This window comes from Bombina bombina, chromosome 6 (genome assembly GCF_027579735.1).
Source record: "Bombina bombina isolate aBomBom1 chromosome 6, aBomBom1.pri, whole genome shotgun sequence".
NCBI lineage: Eukaryota > Metazoa > Chordata > Amphibia > Anura > Bombinatoridae > Bombina > Bombina bombina.
In genome coordinates, this window is record NC_069504.1 from 343936048 (window position 1) to 343959074 (window position 23027).

The following is a 23027-nucleotide window of genomic DNA, read 5'->3' on the forward strand; positions in this document are numbered from 1 at the left end:
CCCCTGCAGATTCGCTAGCAGGGGGTGTCAATCAACCCAATCGTATTTGAACGGGCTGATTGCTGTCCGCCACCTCAGAGGACCGCTGCTTCTTAACGTCCGCTTCAGGCCAAACTGAAGCAGAGTGGATCGGAAGAAGCATCCACTGCTTCATAAATCAACCCCAAATGCTCTGTTATCTTGTTTGCCGATCTGCTCCACACACCAGATTTAAGATCATAAAAGTATATATATGTATATATTTTTTTTTATAGTGCACGGCTTAAAGGGACATGAAACCCAAAAATGTTCTTTCATGATTTAGGTAGAACATACAATTTTAAACAAATTTCCTTTACTTCTATTTTAAATTTCGTATTTATTATTATTATTTCTGACTGAACACATGGGTCAGCTAATGACAATCAGTACAGGTGGCCCTCGTTTTACAACGGTTCAATTTACACCGTTTCAGAATAACAACATTTTTTTCAAGTCATGTGACTGCTATTGAAAAGCATAAAGAAGCAGTGCATTTATTAAAATAGCCAGTAGGTGGAGCTGTCCGCTTGTGTTGCAGCAAAGCCAAGCAAGCTGAAATTAATCAGTTTAACCAGACCTGAGCTATCGAGCAGATTTCAAAGGAACAAGATCTTCCTATCTATAAATCAGTCCAGAATGGAATGCATAGAAAGAACTGTTTGCAGAAAAATGCAAGTGACGTCTGTGTTTTGTGATTATTTTATTAGGTTTATAATGCTGTTTAGCAAATGTTTTTGTTAATTTAACTTAGTTTAATTATATATTCTGTATTGTGTGATTATTTTATTAGGTTTATAATGCTGTTTAGCATTTAAAGTCTTAATTTCAAAACTTTACAAATAATGTATTACATGTTACTTATGACAATTTTGAGAGGGGCCTGGAACCTAACTCCCTCACTTCCCATTGACTTACATTATAAACTGGGTTTCAATTTACAATGGTTTCGATTTACAAGCATTCCTTCTGGAACCTAACCCCGGCGTAAACTGAGGGCTACCTGTATATATATATATGCAGCCACCAATCAGCAGCTAGAACCTAGGTTCTTTGATGCTCCTGAGCTTACCTAGATAAACCTTTCAGCAAAGGATAACAAGAGAAGGAAGCAAATTAAATAATAGAAGTAAATTGGAAAGTTGTTTAAAATTGTATGCTCTGTCTAAATCATGAATGTCTTATCTTATCTGCCTTTACTGTCCCTTAAACAATATAAAAATCTATAAATAAGTCTTCATTTATATAAAAAAAAAAAAACGGTCCAGGAATTCTCTTAAAACTAGACGTTTTTCTTAGAAAAATTATTTCATGCTCATTCTTGGTATATTAGTTATATACTATATTATATTTGACATATGATTGAGTAGTACATTGAGTAGTACATAGTATAAAATACTGGGGGCCACAAATACTTTAACCTCCAACATCCTGAACAGCATCTGACAAATGTTGGGAAGTATGTCATTACTGTGCTGTAACTTATTTGCAATTAAGGGGTTAAATCGGTGCTGCCAGTTTACTTTTAACAATGACTTACGGTATTCTCTGCTTGCTTTAATAGCTGTTTATTTTGAAAAGAAAAACATGCATGATTTTCATTATAAACCTCACACATATTAGAGCAATCAGTGGTTAAGGGACCATTAAAGTAAAATAAAAAATAGATGCTTACATTAGTTAGAGCAATTAATTTTATCACTATTGAGTATCAACCCAGCAAATCTATGTGTTTTACCTCTGCAAATGGTTAAACACATAGTTAAAGTACCACTATGGAGCTTCAGAAAACTGTTGGTCCTGAGAAGAAACTGCTGCAGAGCCAATCAGCAGCGTTAGTCAATAGTCAGCAAACTGCATGAGAGGATGTACTTTTTTCCCACTGTAATGGCCCTTTAATTAATTACTACAGAGTAAACTTGTAGTGCTGATTATCCTCGATTATCCTAAATTTTTAGTTAAAACTTTTAAAGTATTAAGAAAATACTGCATTTTTCAATCCTGTGAGAAATGATAGTCAGGCTGATCATGCAGTAACCCTTGAACAAATCTAATGCTTCCACTAGCAGGCTTGGCTTGTTTCAAGGGTTAGATACATTTGTCCTCTGTATTTGTTTTCAGTAGCTCCTTTCCCCTGCAGTGTGAGGAGGAGGACTAATATACAGGTAACACACACTGCATCCTATTTTTCTTAGCTCCGTTTTCATTCAGTGTTTTTTTAATTTCTAAATGCACATTCCTAATAGAGAGACTGCAAACACACACACATTAGCTCCCAGATGTATGTTTGCATGGATGGCTATTCATGTTACTGTGGTCACTGCCTTATTTACCCCTCATAGCAATCAATGTATCAGCTCTGAGATGAAGTGTTAAGACATCTAGCTATTTAGGAGAAACATTTTCCTCATCATCTAGCTATTTAGGAGAAACATTTTCCTCATGGAAATGTATTTATATGTCATGATTGTATACCAAGTCAAACAACACTGTGTGCCTAGTAATAGATCAGTTCTGTCATTACTACTTTAACTGTATGTGATTATAGAACCTAAGCCAGATTAGCCCCCCCCCCCCCCCCCCCCAAATCAAAATTTTAACCAAAGCCTGTTTTTTTTGTTAAGAGGTGGGGCTGGCACCCATAATATAACTATTAGAGTGATAGTAAACTTTCTTCTTTGTATAAATAGGTCCAGAATGTTAGTGATATTTTAAATGGAATTTAATTAATCAGTTGTAATGAAGATGTGCTTTAAATTACTGAAATTCAAATACGCTGCGCTACAGTCTCCCACTTCAAAAGTTTTTTGTTTGTTTTTTGGTGAGCAAACAGCAAACTGTGCTCCAATTGGCGTTCTAGCTACAATTTTTTTTTGCGTGAGTGCCGTATGGCTAGAGAGCTTATTGGATAACAGTTCAAACCATTAGCTCACACAAAAAGTGAAGGTGGCGGCTGGAGCGTGGGGTATTATAATTTCAGCTTTACAATAAAAGTAAGTTATAGCGCATCTTTATTACAACTGATAAACGCCATCTGTTTATACAAAGGGGAGAGTTTACCATCACGTTAATACCACCTTGTGCATGTTATAGTTATCATAATAAAAATTTGATCCAACCTGATCTAACAAAGGTCTATTAGCATGAATTATTATTTTTTGTCTGAAGTATTTATGTGGGGTTAGTCGCCCTTGATAAATACTTAAAATGACATGAAACCCAAAAAATTTCTTTCATGAATTATGTAGAACATACAATTTTAAACAACTTTTCAGTTTACTTCTATTATCAAATTTGCTTCATTCTCTTGGTATCATTTGTTAAAGGAGCAGCAATGCACTACTGGTTTCTAACTGAACACATGGGTCCGCTAATGACAATCGGTGTATATATGCAGTCACCAATCAGCAGCTAGAACATAGGTTATTTGCTGCTCCTGAGCTTACCTAGATAAACCTTTCAGTATTAATATTATCATTTATTTGTATAAATTCCGTAGCAGGAAGCAAATTAAATAATATAAGTAAATTGGAAATTTATATAAAATTGCATGCTCTTTCTGAGTCACGAAATAAAAAAATTGGGTTTTATGTCCCTTTAATATCTCTACAATTAAGCTCAATCTAAAACAATACAAATAGCTATCAAATAAAATAACCTTTTTTTTTATTAAGGGGCAGGTGATTAGGGTTGCTAAGCGTCCAGAATTCAACTGGACTGTTCAGTATTTTATTAGGCTGTCCATTAAAATCTTCACAAAAATACTGGACACATAAATGTCCACCTTTTTTAAAGTCTACGAGTGTTAGCTAAATTTAAAAGCGAGGGACAGTCAAGGGAGTCGAATCACTACTCTTTGCATTTGTTACTGGCAACCAAAGAGGTAAAATTATTGATTTGTATGTTGCTTACAGCCGAGGGATACATTGATTGCTCAGTTGTGAAAAGTATACAAAGCAGGATCGCGTGGGGTGGCTAAGGTACAATTTTCGAGGGAGGACATTGTATGTCCTCCTTCTACCAGCCTTTGTTTTACAACTTTGATGGGGGAGGGCTAATTTAGCAGAGGGGATTATATGGTACAAAGGAATACGGGTCATGTTTTTTTAGGGCTTTTAAAGAAATTTGTCAAACTCTGTAATATTTATTACTAAATGCAAGCATTCTTGGTCGGGGTACTTATATTTTTTTTTATGGGTATAGGGTTTACTTATCAAAGCCTAAACTCACCAGCCCGCAATAAACTGTAATCGCACGGGTCTCTGCATGTAGTGTGTATATTACATTAATAATGCAAAGCTTGTTATTATAATCTCACAAAGTGTCATTATTTATTTCTTTGTATTTCTTAGATTGGTCAGTTTATACAATCATGAAATAAGGAATAATTAGTGCAAAATTATACAGTTGAAGGATTGATCACATTGGGATTACCAGAAATGTCTTTCAAAATAAACAAATATATCAGTAAAAATTGCCTGTCCCTTTGTTGCATCATCTATATTCTTCTTTTTTTGATGGTTCATTGACATAAAGATATCGCCTCATCACTAAACTAATATCTGGAAATGGAACATGCATTAACAAAAAATATCTAATGCAAAACTGAACAGCAAAGTGAATGCAAATTTTAATGAATTAAAGGCCAGTATCAAATAATAATCTTAAAAATAGGGGCACTTTAATTCATTACAGTTTACAACGATGCTTATTTTTTTAAAATACTTACCCTTGCGTTATGGTAAACATAATGCTGATCCTCCACCCGCAGCTCCTGCTTTCTTTAACATACAAAGACAAATCCGGCTTCCTCCAATCGTAGTGTGCCCCCTTTGGCGTCCAGCTCGTGGGGCACGCAACGATTGGATGAAGCTGGATCATCATCAATATGCTAATTAAAGCAGGAGTTGCGGGCGGAGAATCAGCGTTATGTATACGATAACGCAATGGTAAGCATTTGAAAAAATTTGCATCTTTGTAATCTTTAATGAATTAAAGTGCCCCTGTTTTTTTAAAAAAAAAACATAATTTATGTAAGAACTTACCTGATAAATTCATTTTTTTCATATTGGCAAGAGTCCATGAGCTAGCGACGTATGGGATATACAATCCTACCAGGAGGGGCAAAGTTTCCCAAACCTCAAAATGCCTATAAATACACCCCTCACCACACCCACAATTCAGTTTAACGAATAGCCAAGAAGTGGGGTGATAAAGAAAGGAGTAAAAAGCATCAACAAAGGAATTTAGAAATAATTGTGCTTTATACAAAAGAATCATAACCACCAAAAAAAGGGTGGGCCTCATGGACTCTTGCCAATATGAAAGAAATTAATTTATCAGGTAAGTTCTTACATAAATTATGTTTTCTTTCATGTAATTGGCAAGAGTCCATGAGCTAGTGACGTATGGGAAGTCCACGCAAGAGTCACTAGAGAAGGAGGGATAAAAAATAAAAACAGCCATTTCCACTGAAAAAAATTAATCCACAACCTAAATCATAAGTTTAGTGTCATAATTGAAAAGAAAAAACTTAAATTAGAAGCAGAAGAATCAAACCGAAACAGCTGCCTGAAGAACTTTTCTACCAAAAACTGCTTCCGAAGAAGCAAATATATCAAAATGGTAGAATTTAGTAAAAGTATGCAAAGAAGACCAAGTTGCTGCTTTGCAAATCCGATCAACTGAAGCTTAATTTTTAAAAGCCCAAGAAGTGGAGACTGATCTAGTAGAGTGAGCTGTAATTCTCTGAGGCAGGGTTTTACCCAACTCCAAATAAGCTTGATGAATCAAAAGCTTTAACCATGATGCCAAAGAAACGGCAGAAGCCTTCTGACCTTTCCTGGAACCAGAAAAGATAACAAATAGACTAGAAATCTTCCTGAAATCTTTAGTAGCTTCAACATAATATTTCAGAGCTCTCACCACATTCAAAGAATGTAAAGATCTTTCCAAAGAATTCTTAGGATTAGGACACAAAGAAGGGACAACAATTTCTCTATTAATGTTGTTAGAATTCACAACCTTAGGTAAGAATTTAAATGAAGTCCGCAAAACTGCCTTATCCTGATGAAAAATTAGAAAAGGAGATTCACAAGTGAGAGCAGATAATTCAGAAACTCTTCTAGCAGAAGAGATGGCCAAAAGGAACAACACTTTACAAGAAAGTAGTTTAATGTCCAAAGAATGCATAGGCTCAAATGGAGGAGCCTGTAAAGCCTTCAAAACCAAATTAAGACTCCAAGGAGGAGAGATTGATTTAATGACAGGCTTGATACGAACCAAAGCCTGTACAAAACAATGAATAACAGGAAGTCTAGCAATTTTTCTGTGGAATAAAACAGAAAGAGCAGAGATTTGTCATTTCAAGGAACTTGCAGACAAACCTTTATCCAAACCATCCTGAAGAAACTAAAATTCTAGGAATTCTAAAAGAATGCCCAGAAAATTTATGAGAAGAACTCCATGAAACGTAAGTCTTCCAAACTCGATAATAAATCTTTCTAGAAACAGGTTTACAAGCCTGTAACATAGTATTAATCACTGAGTCAGAGAAACCTTTATGACTAAGCACTAAGCGTTCACTTTCCATACCTTCAAATTTCATGATTTGAGATCCTGATGGATAAACGGGCCTTGAGATAGAAGGTCTGGCCTTAAGGGAAGTGGCCAAGGTTGGCAACTGGACATCCGAACAAGATCCGCATACCAAGACCTGTGAGTCCATGCTGGAGCCGCCAGCAGCACAAACGATTGCTCCATGATGATTTTCGAGATCACTCTTGGAAGAAGAACTAGAGGTGGGAAAATATAAGCAACACCAAGGAAGTGTTTCAATGCATCCACTGCTTCCGCCTGAGGATCCCTGGACCTGGACAGATACCTGGGAAGTTTCTTGTTTAGACGAGATGCCATCAGATCTATATCTGGAAGCCCCCACATCTGAACAATTTGAGAAAACACATCTGGGTGGAGAGACCATTCTCCCGGATGTAAAGTCTGACGACTTTATTATTATTATTATTATTATTATTATTATTATTATTATCAGGTATTTGTAGAGCGCCAACAGATTCTGCAGCGCTGTAAACATAGTAGGTGTACAGGATAGCTTTTGTAGTGGTCAAGTGGGTAGAGGGCCCTGCCGAGAGTTTCACTGTTGTAGTCGGCTCTTATGAAGCGATCTGTAAACAGCTGGGCCCATAGGCTTACAAGCTAAGGGGTTCAAGGGGAAAGCAATGGCGTTAGGAAAGGTTAGTGTTGGTTGTATGCATCCCTGAATAGTAGAGTTTTTAGGGAGTGCTTGAAGCTGTTAAAACTAGGGGAGAGTCTTATGGAGCGAGGCAGGGAATTCCACAAGATGGGGGCCAAAACTGAAGAGCCCTGAGAATCGCACAGAGTTCCAAAATATTGATTGGTAATCTTGCCTCTTGAGATTTCCAAACTCCTTGTGCTGTCACAGATCCCCAAACAGCTCCCCAACCTGAAAGACTCGCATCTGCTGTGATCACAGTCCAGGTCGGACGAACGAAAGAGGCCCCTAGAATTATACGATGGTGATCTAACCACCAAGTCAGAGAAAGTCGAACATTGGGATTTAAGAATATCAATCAAAAAGCCTAAACTCACCAGCCCGCAATAAACTGTAATCGCACGGGTCTCTGCATGTAGTATGTATATTACATTAATAATGCAAAGCTTGTTATTATAATCTCACAAAGTGTCATTATTTATTTCTTTGCATTTCTTAGATTGGTCAGTTTATACAATCATGAAATAAGGAATAATTAGTGCAAAATTATACAGTTGAAGGATTGATCACATTGGGATTACCAGAAATGTCTTTCAAAATAAACAAATATATCAGTAAAAATTGCCTGTCCCTTTGTTGCATCATCTATATTATTATTTTTTTGATGGTTCATTGACATAAAGATATCGCCTCATCACTAAACTAATATCTGGAAATGGAACATGCATTAACAAAAAATATCTAATGCAAAACTGAACAGCAAAGTGAATGCAAATTTTAATGAATTAAAGGCCAGTATCAAATAATAATCTTAAAAATAGGGGCACTTTAATTCATTACAGTTTACAACGATGCTTATTTTTTAAAATACTTACCCTTGCGTTATGGTAAACATAATGCTGATCCTCCACCCGCACCTCCTGCTTTCTTTAACATACAAAGACAAATCCGGCTTCCTCCAATCGTAGTGTGCCCCCTTTGGCGTCCAGCTCGTGGGGCACGCAACAATTGGATGAAGCTGGATCATCATCAATATGCTAATTAAAGCAGGAGTTGCGGGCGGAGAATCGGCGTTATGTATACGATAACGCAATGGTAAGCATTTGAAAAAATTTGCATCTTTGTAATCTTTAATGAATTAAAGTGCCCCTGTTTTTAAAAAACCCCCCATAATTTATGTAAGAACTTACCTGATAAATTCATTTTTTTCATATTGGCAAGAGTCCATGAGCTAGCGACGTATGGGATATACAATCCTACCAGGAGGGGCAAAGTTTCCCAAACCTCAAAATGCCTATAAATACACCCCTCACCACACCCACAATTCAGTTTAACGAATAGCCAAGAAGTGGGGTGATAAAGAAAGTAGTAAAAAGCATCAACAAAGGAATTTAGAAATAATTGTGCTTTATACAAAAGAATCATAACCACCAAAAAAGGGTGGGCCTCATGGACTCTTGCCAATATGAAAGAAATTAATTTATCAGGTAAGTTCTTACATAAATTATGTTTTCTTTCATGTAATTGGCAAGAGTCCATGAGCTAGTGACGTATGGGAAGTCCACGCAAGAGTCACTAGAGAAGGAGGGATAAAAAATAAAAACAGCCATTTCCACTGAAAAAAATTAATCCACAACCTAAATCATAAGTTTAGTGTCATAATTGAAAAGAAAAAACTTAAATTAGAAGCAGAAGAATCAAACCGAAACAGCTGCCTGAAGAACTTTTCTACCAAAAACTGCTTCCGAAGAAGCAAATACATCAAAATGGTAGAATTTAGTAAAAGTATGCAAAGAAGACCAAGTTGCTGCTTTGCAAATCCGATCAACTGAAGCTTAATTTTTAAAAGCCCAAGAAGTGGAGACTGATCTAGTAGAGTGAGCTGTAATTCTCTGAGGCAGGGTTTTACCCAACTCCAAATAAGCTTGATGAATCAAAAGCTTTAACCATGATGCCAAAGAAACGGCAGAAGCCTTCTGACCTTTCCTGGAACCAGAAAAGATAACAAATAGACTAGAAGTCTTCCTGAAATCTTTAGTAGCTTCAACATAATATTTCAGAGCTCTCACCACATTCAAAGAATGTAAAGATCTTTCCAAAGAATTCTTAGGATTAGGACACAAAGAAGGGACAACAATTTCTCTATTAATGTTGTTAGAATTCACAACCTTAGGTAAGAATTTAAATGAAGTCCGCAAAACTGCCTTATCCTGATGAAAAATTAGAAAAGGAGATTCACAAGTGAGAGCAGATAATTCAGAAACTCTTCTAGCAGAAGAGATGGCCAAAAGGAACAACACTTTACAAGAAAGTAGTTTAATGTTTAATGCATAGGCTCAAATGGAGGAGCCTGTAAAGCCTTCAAAACCAAATTAAGACTCCAAGGAGGAGAGATTGATTTAATGACAGGCTTGATACGAACCAAAGCCTGTACAAAACAATGAATAACAGGAAGTCTAGCAATTTTTCTGTGGAATAAAACAGAAAGAGCAGAGATTTGTCATTTCAAGGAACTTGCAGACAAACCTTTATCCAAACCATCCTGAAGAAACTAAAATTCTAGGAATTCTAAAAGAATGCCCAGAAAATTTATGAGAAGAACTCCATGAAATGTAAGTCTTCCAAACTCGATAATAAATCTTTCTAGAAACAGGTTTACAAGCCTGTAACATAGTATTAATCACTGAGTCAGAGAAACCTTTATGACTAAGCACTAAGTGTTCAATTTCCATACCTTCAAATTTCATGATTTGAGATCCTGATGGATAAACGGGCCTTGAGATAGAAGGTCTGGCCTTAAGGGAAGTGGCCAAGGTTGGCAACTGGACATCCGAACAAGATCCGCATACCAACACCTGTGAGTCCATGCTGGAGCCGCCAGCAGCACAAACGATTGCTCCATGATGATTTTCGAGATCACTCTTGGAAGAAGAACTAGAGGTGGGAAAATATAAGCAACACCAAGGAAGTGTCAATGCATCCACTGCTTCCGCCTGAGGATCCCTGGACCTGGACAGATACCTGGGAAGTTTCTTGTTTAGACGAGATGCCATCAGATCTATATCTGGAAGCCCCCACATCTGAACAATTTGAGAAAACACATCTGGGTGGAGAGACCATTCTCCCGGATGTAAAGTCTGACGACTTTATTATTATTATTATTATTATTATTATTATTATCAGGTATTTGTAGAGCGCCAACAGATTCTGCAGCGCTGTAAACATAGTAGGTGTACAGGATAGCTTTTGTAGTGGTCAAGTGGGTAGAGGGCCCTGCCGAGAGTTTCACTGTTGTAGTCGGCTCTTATGAAGCGATCTGTAAACAGCTGGGCCCATAGGCTTACAAGCTAAGGGGTTCAAGGGGAAAGCAATGGCGTTAGGAAAGGTTAGTGTTGGTTGTATGCATCCCTGAATAGTAGAGTTTTTAGGGAGTGCTTGAAGCTGTTAAAACTAGGGGAGAGTCTTATGGAGCGAGGCAGGGAATTCCACAAGATGGGGGCCAAAACTGAAGAGCCCTGAGAATCGCACGGAGTTCCAAAATATTGATTGGTAATCTTGCCTCTTGAGATTTCCAAACTCCTTGTGCTGTCACAGATCCCCAAACAGCTCCCCAACCTGAAAGACTCGCATCTGCTGTGATCACAGTCCAGGTCGGACGAACGAAAGAGGCCCCTAGAATTATACGATGGTGATCTAACCACCAAGTCAGAGAAAGTCGAACATTGGGATTTAAGAATATCAATCAAAAAGCCTAAACTCACCAGCCCGCAATAAACTGTAATCGCACGGGTCTCTGCATGTAGTGTGTATATTACATTAATAATGCAAAGCTTGTTATTATAATCTCACAAAGTGTCATTATTTATTTCTTTGCATTTCTTAGATTGGTCAGTTTATACAATCATGAAATAAGGAATAATTAGTGCAAAATTATACAGTTGAAGGATTGATCACATTGGGATTACCAGAAATGTCTTTTAAAATAAACAAATATATCAGTAAAAATTGCCTGTCCCTTTGTTGCATCATCTATATTCTTCTTTTTTTGATGGTTCATTGACATAAAGATATCGCCTCATCACTAAACTAATATCTGGAAATGGAACATGCATTAACAAAAAATATCTAATGCAAAACTGAACAGCAAAGTGAATGCAAATTTTAATGAATTAAAGGCCAGTATCAAATAATAATCTTAAAAATAGGGGCACTTTAATTCATTACAGTTTACAACGATGCTTATTTTTTAAAATACTTACCCTTGCGTTATGGTAAACATAATGCTGATCCTCCACCCGCAGCTCCTGCTTTCTTTAACATACAAAGACAAATCCGGCTTCCTCCAATCGTAGTGTGCCCCCTTTGGCGTCCAGCTCGTGGGGCACGCAACGATTGGATGAAGCTGGATCATCATCAATATGCTAATTAAAGCAGGAGTTGCGGGCGGAGAATCGGCGTTATGTATACGATAACGCAATGGTAAGCATTTGAAAAAATTTGCATCTTTGTAATCTTTAATGAATTAAAGTGCCCCTGTTTTTAAAAAAAACCCCATAATTTATGTAAGAACTTACCTGATAAATTCATTTTTTTCATATTGGCAAGAGTCCATGAGCTAGCGACGTATGGGATATACAATCCTACCAGGAGGGGCAAAGTTTCCCAAACCTCAAAATGCCTATAAATACACCCCTCACCACACCCACAATTCAGTTTAACGAATAGCCAAGAAGTGGGGTGATAAAGAAAGGAGTAAAAAGCATCAACAAAGGAATTTAGAAATAATTGTGCTTTATACAAAAGAATCATAACCACCAAAAAAAGGGTGGGCCTCATGGACTCTTGCCAATATGAAAGAAATGAATTTATCAGGTAAGTTCTTACATAAATTATGTTTTCTTTCATGTAATTGTCAAGAGTCCATGAGCTAGTGACGTATGGGAAGTCCACGCAAGAGTCACTAGAGAAGGAGGGATAAAAAATAAAAACAGCCATTTCCACTGAAAACAATTAATCCACAACCTAAATCATAAGTTTAGTCTCATAATTGAAAAGAAAAAACTTAAATTAGAAGCAGAAGAATCAAACCGAAACAGCTGCCTGAAGAACTTTTCTACCAAAAACTGCTTCCGAAGAAGCAAATACATCAAAATGGTAGAATTTAGTAAAAGTATGCAAAGAAGACCAAGTTGCTGCTTTGCAAATCCGATCAACTGAAGCTTAATTTTTAAAAGCCCAAGAACTGGAGACTGATCTAGTAGAGTGAGCTGTAATTCTCTGAGGCAGGGTTTTACCCAACTCAAAATAAGCTTGATGAATCAAAAGCTTTAACCATGATGCCAAAGAAACGGCAGAAGCCTTCTGACCTTTCCTGGAACCAGAAAAGATAACAAATAGACTAGAAGTCTTCCTGAAATCTTTAGTAGCTTCAACATAATATTTCAGAGCTCTCACCACATTCAAAGAATGTAAAGATCTCTCCAAAGAATTCTTAGGATTAGGACACAAAGAAGGGACAACAATTTCTCTATTAATGTTGTTAGAATTCACAACCTTAGGTAAGAATTTAAATGAAGTCCGCAAAACTGCCTTATCCTGATGAAAAATTAGAAAAGGAGATTCACAAGTGAGAGCAGATAATTCAGAAACTCTTCTAGCAGAAGAGATGGCCAAAAGGAACAACACTTTACAAGAAAGTAGTTTAATGTCCAAAGAATGCATAGGCTCAAATGGAGGAGCCTGTAAAGCCTTCAAAACCAAATTAAGACTCCAAGGAGGAGAGATTGATTTAATGACAGGCTTGATACGAACCAAAGCCTGTACAAAACAATGAATAACAGGAAGTCTAGCAATTTTTCTGTGGAATAAAACAGAAAGAGCAGAGATTTGTCATTTCAAGGAACTTGCAGACAAACCTTTATCCAAACCATCCTGAAGAAACTAAAATTCTAGGAATTCTAAAAGAATGCCCAGAAAATTTATGAGAAGAACTCTATGAAATGTAAGTCTTCCAAACTCGATAATAAATCTTTCTAGAAACAGGTTTACAAGCCTGTAACATAGTATTAATCACTGAGTCAGAGAAACCTTTATGACTAAGCACTAAGCGTTCAATTTCCATACCTTCAAATTTCATGATTTGAGATCCTGATGGATAAACGGGCCTTGAGATAGAAGGTCTGGCCTTAAGGGAAGTGGCCAAGGTTGGCAACTGGACATCCGAACAAGATCCGCATACCAACACCTGTGAGTCCATGCTGGAGCCGCCATCAGCACAAACGATTGCTCCATGATGATTTTCGAGATCACTCTTGGAAGAAGAACTAGAGGTGGGAAAATATAAGCAACACCAAGGAAGTGTCAATGCATCCACTGCTTCCGCCTGAGGATCCCTGGACCTGGACAGATACCTGGGAAGTTTCTTGTTTAGACGAGATGCCATCAGATCTATATCTGGAAGCCCCCACATCTGAACAATTTGAGAAAACACATCTGGGTGGAGAGACCATTCTCCCGGATGTAAAGTCTGACGACTTTATTATTATTATTATTATCAGGTATTTGTAGAGCGCCAACAGATTCTGCAGCGCTGTAAACATAGTAGGTGTACAGGATAGCTTTTGTAGTGGTCAAGTGGGTAGAGGGCCCTGCCGAGAGTTTCACTGTTGTAGTCGGCTCTTATGAAGCGATCTGTAAACAGCTGGGCCCATAGGCTTACAAGCTAAGGGGTTCAAGGGGAAAGCAATGGCGTTAGGAAAGGTTAGTGTTGGTTGTATGCATCCCTGAATAGTAGAGTTTTTAGGGAGTGCTTGAAGCTGTTAAAACTAGGGGAGAGTCTTATGGAGTGAGGCAGGGAATTCCACAAGATGGGGGCCAAAACTGAAGAGCCCTGAGAATCGCACGGAGTTCCAAAATATTGATTGGTAATCTTGCCTCTTGAGATTTCCAAACTCCTTGTGCTGTCACAGATCTCCAAACAGCTCCCCAACCTGAAAGACTCGCATCTGCTGTGATCACAGTCCAGGTCGGACGAACGAAAGAGGCCCCTAGAATTATACGATGGCGATCTAACCACCAAGTCAGAGAAAGTCGAACATTGGGATTTAAGAATATCAATTGTGATATCATTGTATAATCCCTGCACCATTGGTTCAGCATACAATGCTGGAGAGGTCTCATATGAAAACGAGCAAAGGGGATCGCATCCGATGCTGCAGTCATAAGACCTTAAAATTCCATGCGCATAGCTACTGAAGGGAATGACTGAGACTGAAGGTTCCGACAGGCTGCAACCAATTTTAAACATCTCTTGTCTGTTAGAGACAAAGTCATGGACACTGAATCTGATCCTCCAACCATGTCTTTGAAGAAACAACACTAGTTGATTCATTTGAGATTCTGCAGAACGTAAAGACTGAGCAAGTACCAAGATATCGTCCAAATAAGGAAACACCGCAATACTCCGCTCTCTGATTACAGAGAGTAGGGCACCAAGAACCTTTGAAAAGATTCTTGGAGTTGTCACTAGGCCAAAAGGAAGAGCAACAATGCTTGTCTGGAAAAGAGAATCTCAGGAACTGATAGTGATCCGGATGTATCAGAATATGAAGATATGTATCCTGTAAGTCTATTGTAGACATATAATGCCCTTGCTGAACAAAAGGCAGAATAGTCCTTATAGTCACCATTTTGAAAGTTGGTACTCTTACATATCGATTCAAAATCTTTAGATCCAGAACTGGTCTGAATGAATTTTCTTTCTTTGGGACAATGTATAGGTTTGAATAAAACCCCAGACCCTGTTCCTGGAACGGAACTGGCATGATTACCCCTGATAACTCCAGGTCTGAAACACACTTCAGGAAAGCCTGAGCCTTTCCTGGGTTCGCTGGAATGCATGAGAGAAAAAATCTTCTCACAGGCGGTCTTACTCTGAAACCTGTTCTGTACCCCTGAGAGACAATACTCTGAATCCAATGATTTTGGACTAAATTGATCCAAACATCTTTGAAAAATTTGAATCTGCCCCCTACAAGCTGAGCTGGAATGAGGGCCGCACCCTCATGCGGATTTGGGGGCTGGCTTTGATCTTTTAAATGGCTTGGATTAAAAGGCTTCCAATTGGAAACAGATTCCTTTGGGGAAGGATTAAATTTCTGTTCCTTATTATATCGAAAGGAATGAAAACGGTTAGAAGCTTTAGATTTGCCTTTAGATTTTTTTATCCTGAGGCAAAAAGACTCCCTTCCCCCCAGTGACAGTTGAAATTATTGAATACAACTGAGAACCAAATAATGTATTACCTTGGAAAGAAAGAGATAGCAATCTGGACTTAGAAGTCATATCAGCATTCCAAGATTTAAGCCATAAAGCTCTTCTAGCTAAAATGATGGTATAAAAAATGGCATCACAAATGAAATTATTAGCATGTTGAATTAATTTAACAATGCTAGACAAATCATGATCCGAAACTTGTTGCACTAAAGTTTCCAACCAAAAAGTTGAAGCAGCTGCAACATCAGCCAAAGAAATTGCAGGCCTAAGAAGATGACCTGAATATAAATGCGCCTTCCTTAGATAAGATACACATTTTCTATCTAAAGGATCTTTAAAAGAAGTACTATCTTCCGTAGGAATAGTAGTACGTTTGGCAAAAGTAGAGATAGCCCCATCAACTTTGGGGATCTTTTCCCAAAACTCCAATCTAACAGTTGGCAAAGGATACAATTTTGTAAACCTTGAAGAAGGAATAAAAGAAGTACCAGACCTATTCCATTCCTTAGAAATCATATCTGAAATAGCATCAGGAACTGGAAAAACCTCTGGAATAACCACAGGAGTTTTATAAACAGAATTTAAACGTTTACTAGTTTTAATATCAAGAGGACTAGTTTCCTCCATATCTAATGTAATCAACACTTCTTTTAATAAAGAACAAATATACTCCATTTTAAATAAATAAGAGGATTTGTCAGTGTCAATATCTTAGGCAGGATCTTCTGAATCAGATAGATCCTCATCAGAGAAAGATAAATCATTATGTTGCCCGTCATTTGAAATTTCATCAACTCTATGAGAAGTTTTAAAAGACCTTTCTTACGTTTATTAGAAGGCGGAATGGCAGACAAAGCCTTCTGAATAGAATCAGAAATAAGTTCTTTTAAATTTACAGGTATATCTTGTGCATTAGATGTTGAGGGAACAGCAACAGGTATTGAACTACTACTGATGGAATCATTTTCTGCATGTAAAAGTTTATCATGACAACTATTACAAACCACAGCTGGAGTTATAATCTCCACAAGTTTACAACAAATGCACTTAGCTTTGGTAGAACCGTTATCAGGTAGCAGGGATCCAGCAGTAAAATCTGAGACAGGATCAGATTGAGACATCTTGCAAATGTAAGAGAAAAAAACAACATATAAAGCAAAATGATCAATTTCCTTATATGGCAGTTTCAGGAATGGGAAAAAATGCAAACAACATAGCCCTCTGACATAGAAAAAAGGCCAGAGGCAAAAGGAATGGGGTTTTAAATAATGAAAATATTTGGCGCAAAGTAAGACGCACAACAAACAGAAAAAATATTTTTTGGCGCCAAAAACGTCCGGAAACGAAACACTCGCGTCATAGATGATGCAACCTTGTGAAAGACTTGAATTTGCGTCTACGAACGTAACTTCACGCCAAATAAATCTTGCGCCAAAAATGACGCAATAAATTTTGGCATTTTGCGCCCTCGCAAGCCTGCAAATTTAAAAGACAGTCAATTTGAAAAAGAGACTATACCTCAGGTAAGAAATAATTTTTCATAAAAAAAGCATTTCCCAGATATGAAACTGATAGTCTGCAAAAAAGGAAATATACTTAAAACCTGAATCATGGCAAATATAAGTACAATACATATATTTAGAACCTTATATAAATACATAAAGTGCCAAACCATAGCTGAGAGTCTCTTAAGTAATGAAAACATACTTACCAAAAGACACCCATCCACATATAGCAGATAGCCAAACCAGTACAGAAACAGTTACCAGTAGAGGTAATGGTATATGAGTGTATATCGTCGATCTGAAAAGGGAGGTAGGAGATGAATCTCTACGACCGATAACAGAGAACCCATGAAATAAATCCCCGTGAGGAAAATCATTGCATTCAATAGGTGATACTCCCTTCACGTCCTTCTGACATTCACTGTACTCTGAGAGGAATCAGGCTTCAAAATGCTGAGAAGCGCATATCAACGTAGAAATCTTAGCACAAACTTACTTCACCACCTCCATAGGAGGCAAAGTTTGTAAAACTGAATTGTGGGTGTGGTGAGGGGTGTATTTATAGGCATTTTGAGGTTTGGGAAACTTTGCCCCTCCTGGTAGGATTGTATATCCCATACGTCACTAGCTCATGGACTCTTGCCAATTACATGAACAAAATATTATTTGATACTGGACTATAATTCATTAAAGTTTACATTCACTTTAACACACACACACGTGCATCTGCTTCATCGCTAAGCTAAGATCCGGAAACGGGACAAGCATTGTTGGTAAGTTGGGAAAATACCTAATGTAAAGCTGAGCTCAGCAGTGCTTGTTTTCTGGCTTTTCCACTTATTGTGCTCACAAAATAATTATAATAATTATTCAGCTGTCCCCAAACGTTCACTTGCCTGTAAGGAATTTTGACACTGTTGCTTTATAGAAACTAAAACTAAACATTTCATTCTTCAATACTTAAACTAATACAACTTATAATGGGCAAGATTACAAGTCGCGCGCGATATGGTCTTTTTGCAATCAATTTTCATTGCCCTGATATTACAAGTCCATACATATGCATATTATTTTCACAATCATAATCAAATACATCTTTATATATAGATTGTATTTATTACTATTTTATCTGAAAGGTACAAAAGCCCAGTATCAAATGCAATGTGAATACTTAATACCAAACTTAGAAAGCCAATACAAAGCTCTGATATGGTGGCCCGTGAGAGTAAAAGATCCTAAACACGTTTTCCCCGCCTTCGGCATACTTTGTCACAAGGCTTGTTAGCTGTCTTCATGCAGGTTCTATTTGAACCTATTTTATGACCTTGTATTGCAAAATAAGACAAATAGATAATATTATTAATAATATGTTGAATAGATAAAACACCATAATTAAAATAATATGGATACGTTGCATTAAACTGTATATATTGGGGCATCTTACAGTATATGACATATATATATAAAATATTAATAATCTATTAATATAATATAATATAATGAAGAGATAGTAAAAAAAATTAAAGGGATACTAACCCCAAATTTTTTTCTTTCATCATTCAGATAGAGCATGCAATTTTAAGCAACTTTCTAATTTACTCCTATTATCAATTTTTATTTGTTCTCATGTTATCTTGATTTGAAAAAGCAGTAATAAAAGGTTAGGAGCCGGCCCATTTTTAGTTCAGCACTTTGGTAGTGCTTGCTGATTGGTTTGCTACATTTAGCCACAAATCAGCAAGTGCTACCCAAGTGCTGAACAAAAAATGGTCCAGTTCTACAGCTTATAGTACTGCTTTTTCAAATCAAGATAACATGAGAACAAAGAAAAATTGATAATAGGAGTAAATTAGAAAGGTGCTTAAAATCTCATGCTCTATCTGAATCATGAAAGAAAAAAATTGGGTTTAGTATCCCTTTAATAGAATTGTAAATAAAATATTGTATATATTGGTTAAAAAAACATGTCTATACTGGATGCTGTGTCTGAAACCTATTAACAGATTTGTATTAAGTTTAAAGATAGCGGAAATATATAATTATATACATAAATTACAGATATATATTTTAACTAAATAATTTAAAATAAGTAATAATACATTATTTACATACAACTGAAATTACAATGAAACAAAGCTCTAAATGTTCATATCAATATTTATTTTGAAAAAGTTTTATTTAGTTTTTAATAACAGGTTGTACATAACAAAATTCAGCATGTTCAATCAGATTAATTAGACATAAATCTAACAGTCAGCAGGATATTAATGGTGTCAATCTCTTACCCGTTTTGGTTTAAGACCACTTTATAGCATGTTATACCAATATATAGCGCATTATTTCATAAAAAGTCGTCAGTCACCAGCTGGCCAACTGGTCAGCTGGTCAGCCGGTCCCGGCTCTCTCAGAAGTGTGCTGCAATGCATTGATTGAGATTATTGAAGTTCTGTGTTTCTTTGCAATCTAGCTTCATGGTACATAATGAATGGCTCCCACTGTATGATGAATTCATCTTTGGTATGTAGATTCTCTGCAGCTAAGCTAGCCATTTCATAATGGTGTATTATTTTTTTTACAATGAGAGGAAAGTTAGGTGGAGTGGATTTCCAATACTGTGCTATACAAACTCTGACCACCGTACAAATGGTCATGACTAGTTTTTGGTGTTGTCTTAAGACATTGGGAATCGGGAAGTGTAATAGGGCCTGTTACGGAGTCAGTTGTATATGTTTATGGAAAAGCTCGCTAAGAAATGTTGAAGTGTTTTCCCAAATTTCTTTCGCTCTATCGCACTCCCACCACATATGTATGTACGTCCCCCTTTCATTACATCCTCTGTAGCAGAGATTCAGGGAGGGTCCTTCTGATCCTCCGAATCTGGTCGGATATATATACCATTTAAATGCTACCTTGAGGTAGTTCTCTTTCAGCATAGCATTGTGTGAGAAGGAGAGGCCTCTGTCTAGATTAGTTAGCCAAGTCTCCGAGGACCAAGTCTTATTAAGGTCTTGTTCCCATTTCAGAATATGTGAGGGTTTCGCCTCTTTAGATTTGCCATTAAATATAAGATATAGTGTAGAGATTGTTCTATGCATCGGATCTTTAGCTAGGCATAAAGATTCAAAAGTTGTACTCAATGGTAGTTTGGAAAGCTCAGTTACTGCTTGAGTTCTTGATTTTAGTTGTAGGTAATGGTACCATATATTTTTGTCAAGTGGGTCAATATCTCTATATTGTTCAAAAGAAAGAAAACCTCCCTCAACATAAACGTCAGCAATTCTGTACAGTCCTTTGTTAGTCCATTTGGTCTGTATGTGGGAATCTATTGTGGTTTGTGGTAATACTAGAGGTGTAAGTTTTGATTTGTCCTGTATCAAGGGGAATTTAGTGGTTAGTTTGTTCCAAAGGAAAATAGTATGGGACAGCGCTACATATTTATTTAGTGAAGGGTGGCTATTCTTTTTGGGAGTCCATAGTAGTCTATATATCTGGTCAGTGTTAGCTATCTGTGATTCTATCTGTTTCCACAGGGGTTGTTTTGTATTACTAAACCAATGTATGGTTTGGGCCATCCGAGCTGAATAGTAGTAAGATACTAAATGTGGGAGACCCAACCCGCTATCCTTCCTGTGTGTGCTCATAATTTTTTTGTTTATCCTAGGGCGTTTTCCCTGCCAGACAAAGCGCAGGATGTCTCTTTGAAGTGCATTGAGTTCAGCTATGGGGATGGAGATTGGTAGGGACCTGAATAGATATAGGAGCTTTGGTAGCAAGGTCATTTTTGTAGATATGATTCTGCCATAAAAGGAAATTTTAAGCTTCAACCATTTCGATATTAAATTTCTTATGTGGGCAAACATTGGGAGATAGTTTGCTTGGTATAGCAGAAAAATGTCAGTTGTGAGATTGATACCTAAATATTTAAGCTTTCTATGGGCCCAAGTGAAGGAGAAGTTAATTTCTAATAATTTTTTAGTGTGTTGGGGCAGATTTATTCCAAGAGCTTCACATTTATCCCTATTTATTTTATATCCAGATAGAATACCGTATTGTTGGAGCATTGAGTATAGGGGGGGGAGAGATAGGAGGGGTTTAGTCAGTGATAATATGATATCATCCGCAAATAATGAAATCTTATAGTCATTGCCCCCTATTTGAAGTCCAGAGATATTAGGGTCATTTCTAATTTGAATGGCTAATGGCTCAATACAAAGGGCAAATAATAGAGGGGACAAGGGGCACCCTTGTCTTGTTCCGTTCCTAATTGGTATCGTTTTGGATTGATATCCTGACAGTTTCACAAAAGCTGACGGGTGAGAGTAGAGTGTGGTGAGGACGTCAAGGAAAGCCCCCGAAATACCTGTTTTTTCTAATACTGCGAACATATACTCCCAATTAATTCTGTCAAACGCCTTCTCTGCATCCAAAGAGAGGAACAGAGAAGGCGTTTTTTCAGTAGTGGCAAGGTTGATCAAGTCAATTATTTTACGTGTGTTGTCCGGGGCTTCCCTGCCTCTAATAAAACCTACCTGGTCCGGATGGATCAGTCTCTCAAGGATAGGGTTTAGTCTGTCTGCCAGAATTTTTGTAAATATCTTCATATCTTGGTTTATCAGTGATATAGGTCTATAATTCTGGCAATGGAGCTTATTTTTACCCGGCTTTGGGATGACTGCTATCCTAGCCGTTAGCATCTCATTTGGGATTTCCTTTTTTTGCATTATAGAATTAAATACCTGGGCCAACAGGGGAGCTAGTTCGTCTGAAAATAATTTGTAAAAAATTCCGGAGTAACCATCCGGACCAGGTGTCTTAGAAGTCTTTAAGTTTTTAATGGTGCGTTTTATCTCAATCTCAGAGATCGGGCGTTTAGACTAGATTTTTCTTCCTCTGTGATTGTTGGGAGTGAGTTTGCGTTTAAAAAAGTGTCTAATTTCGCGGATCTGTCGATCCGGCCTTGATGTGTGGGGAGATTGTAAAGATTGTGATAAAAGTCAGCAAAGGTGTTCGCAATTTGGAGGGGGTCATTGGTATTCTTTTGATCTGATAATTGTATTTGGGGGACTGTAGTACATCTAGTTATTTCCTTGAGTTTGTTGGCTAGCATTCTGTCGGGCTTATTCCCATATATGTAGTAGTGTGAGTCGATCTGTTTAATAGATCTAGCTGCTTCTTTGTTTAGTAATTTGTTTATTTCTTCATTTATGTTTTTCAATTCTAGTCTCTTTTGTTTAGTGGTATTAGCTGTAAATTGGGATCTTAACACATTAGCCTTAGCCTGTAGTTGTGTCATTTTGTCTTTATGTATTCTGTTTCTGTGATTGGATTCAGTAATCAGGTTGCCTCTTACATAGGCTTTGAGCGCTCCCCAGACAAAAATGGGATTAGGCGTGCTATCTGTATTTAGTCTAATGAATTCTATAATGTGTTCCCGTGTTTTCTGAGAGACTAAAGCGTCCTGTATTAGGTTGGCGTTAAGGGTCCAGGATTTGGTCCTGGCGGGGTTGATAATTCCCGCTAAAGTGGTTTCCACGATAGAATGGTCTGACCAAGGGCAATTGTTTATTTTAGCGCTTGTTAGTAGAGGGACCAGGATTTGGCTAAGAAAAATGTAATCTAGTCTGGACTGGGTAAGGTGCATTGGGGAGAAATAGGTGTAGTCCCTAGCCTTGTTATGTAGAGACCTCCAACTGTCTATCAGATTGTGGTCTAAGGTAAAATCTTTCAGAATGTTTATGGTTGAGCTAGGGGGTCTGACCTTTAAAAATTTGGTAGTCGTTCTATCCAGATCTTGGTCCAGGGCTAAATTAAAGTCGCCCCCCATGATAATCTTATATTTTTTCCATTGTGTTAGTAGTTTGCTTAGTTTAGTGATGAAGGGGCCCTGGCGCTCATTTGGGGCATAGACATTAACGATAAGGATCGGGGTATTTTGAATTAAACCTCTAATCAATAAAAAACGTCCTTCTCTGTCTCTA

The 23027-nt window shown here is 37.3% G+C and overlaps 1 protein-coding gene across 1 annotated transcript in view; it reads left to right on the forward strand.

Annotated features, from left to right (window-relative positions):
• The first annotated feature begins 2136 nt into the window (after window positions 1-2136).
• Window positions 2137-23027, forward strand: part of SYCP3 (synaptonemal complex protein 3) — a 106022-nt gene continuing 85131 nt past the window's right edge. The window contains exon 1 of the mRNA XM_053716985.1: window positions 2137-2183. The gene's annotated coding sequence lies outside the window, so the exon portion shown is untranslated. The remainder of the gene's footprint in view (window positions 2184-23027) is intronic.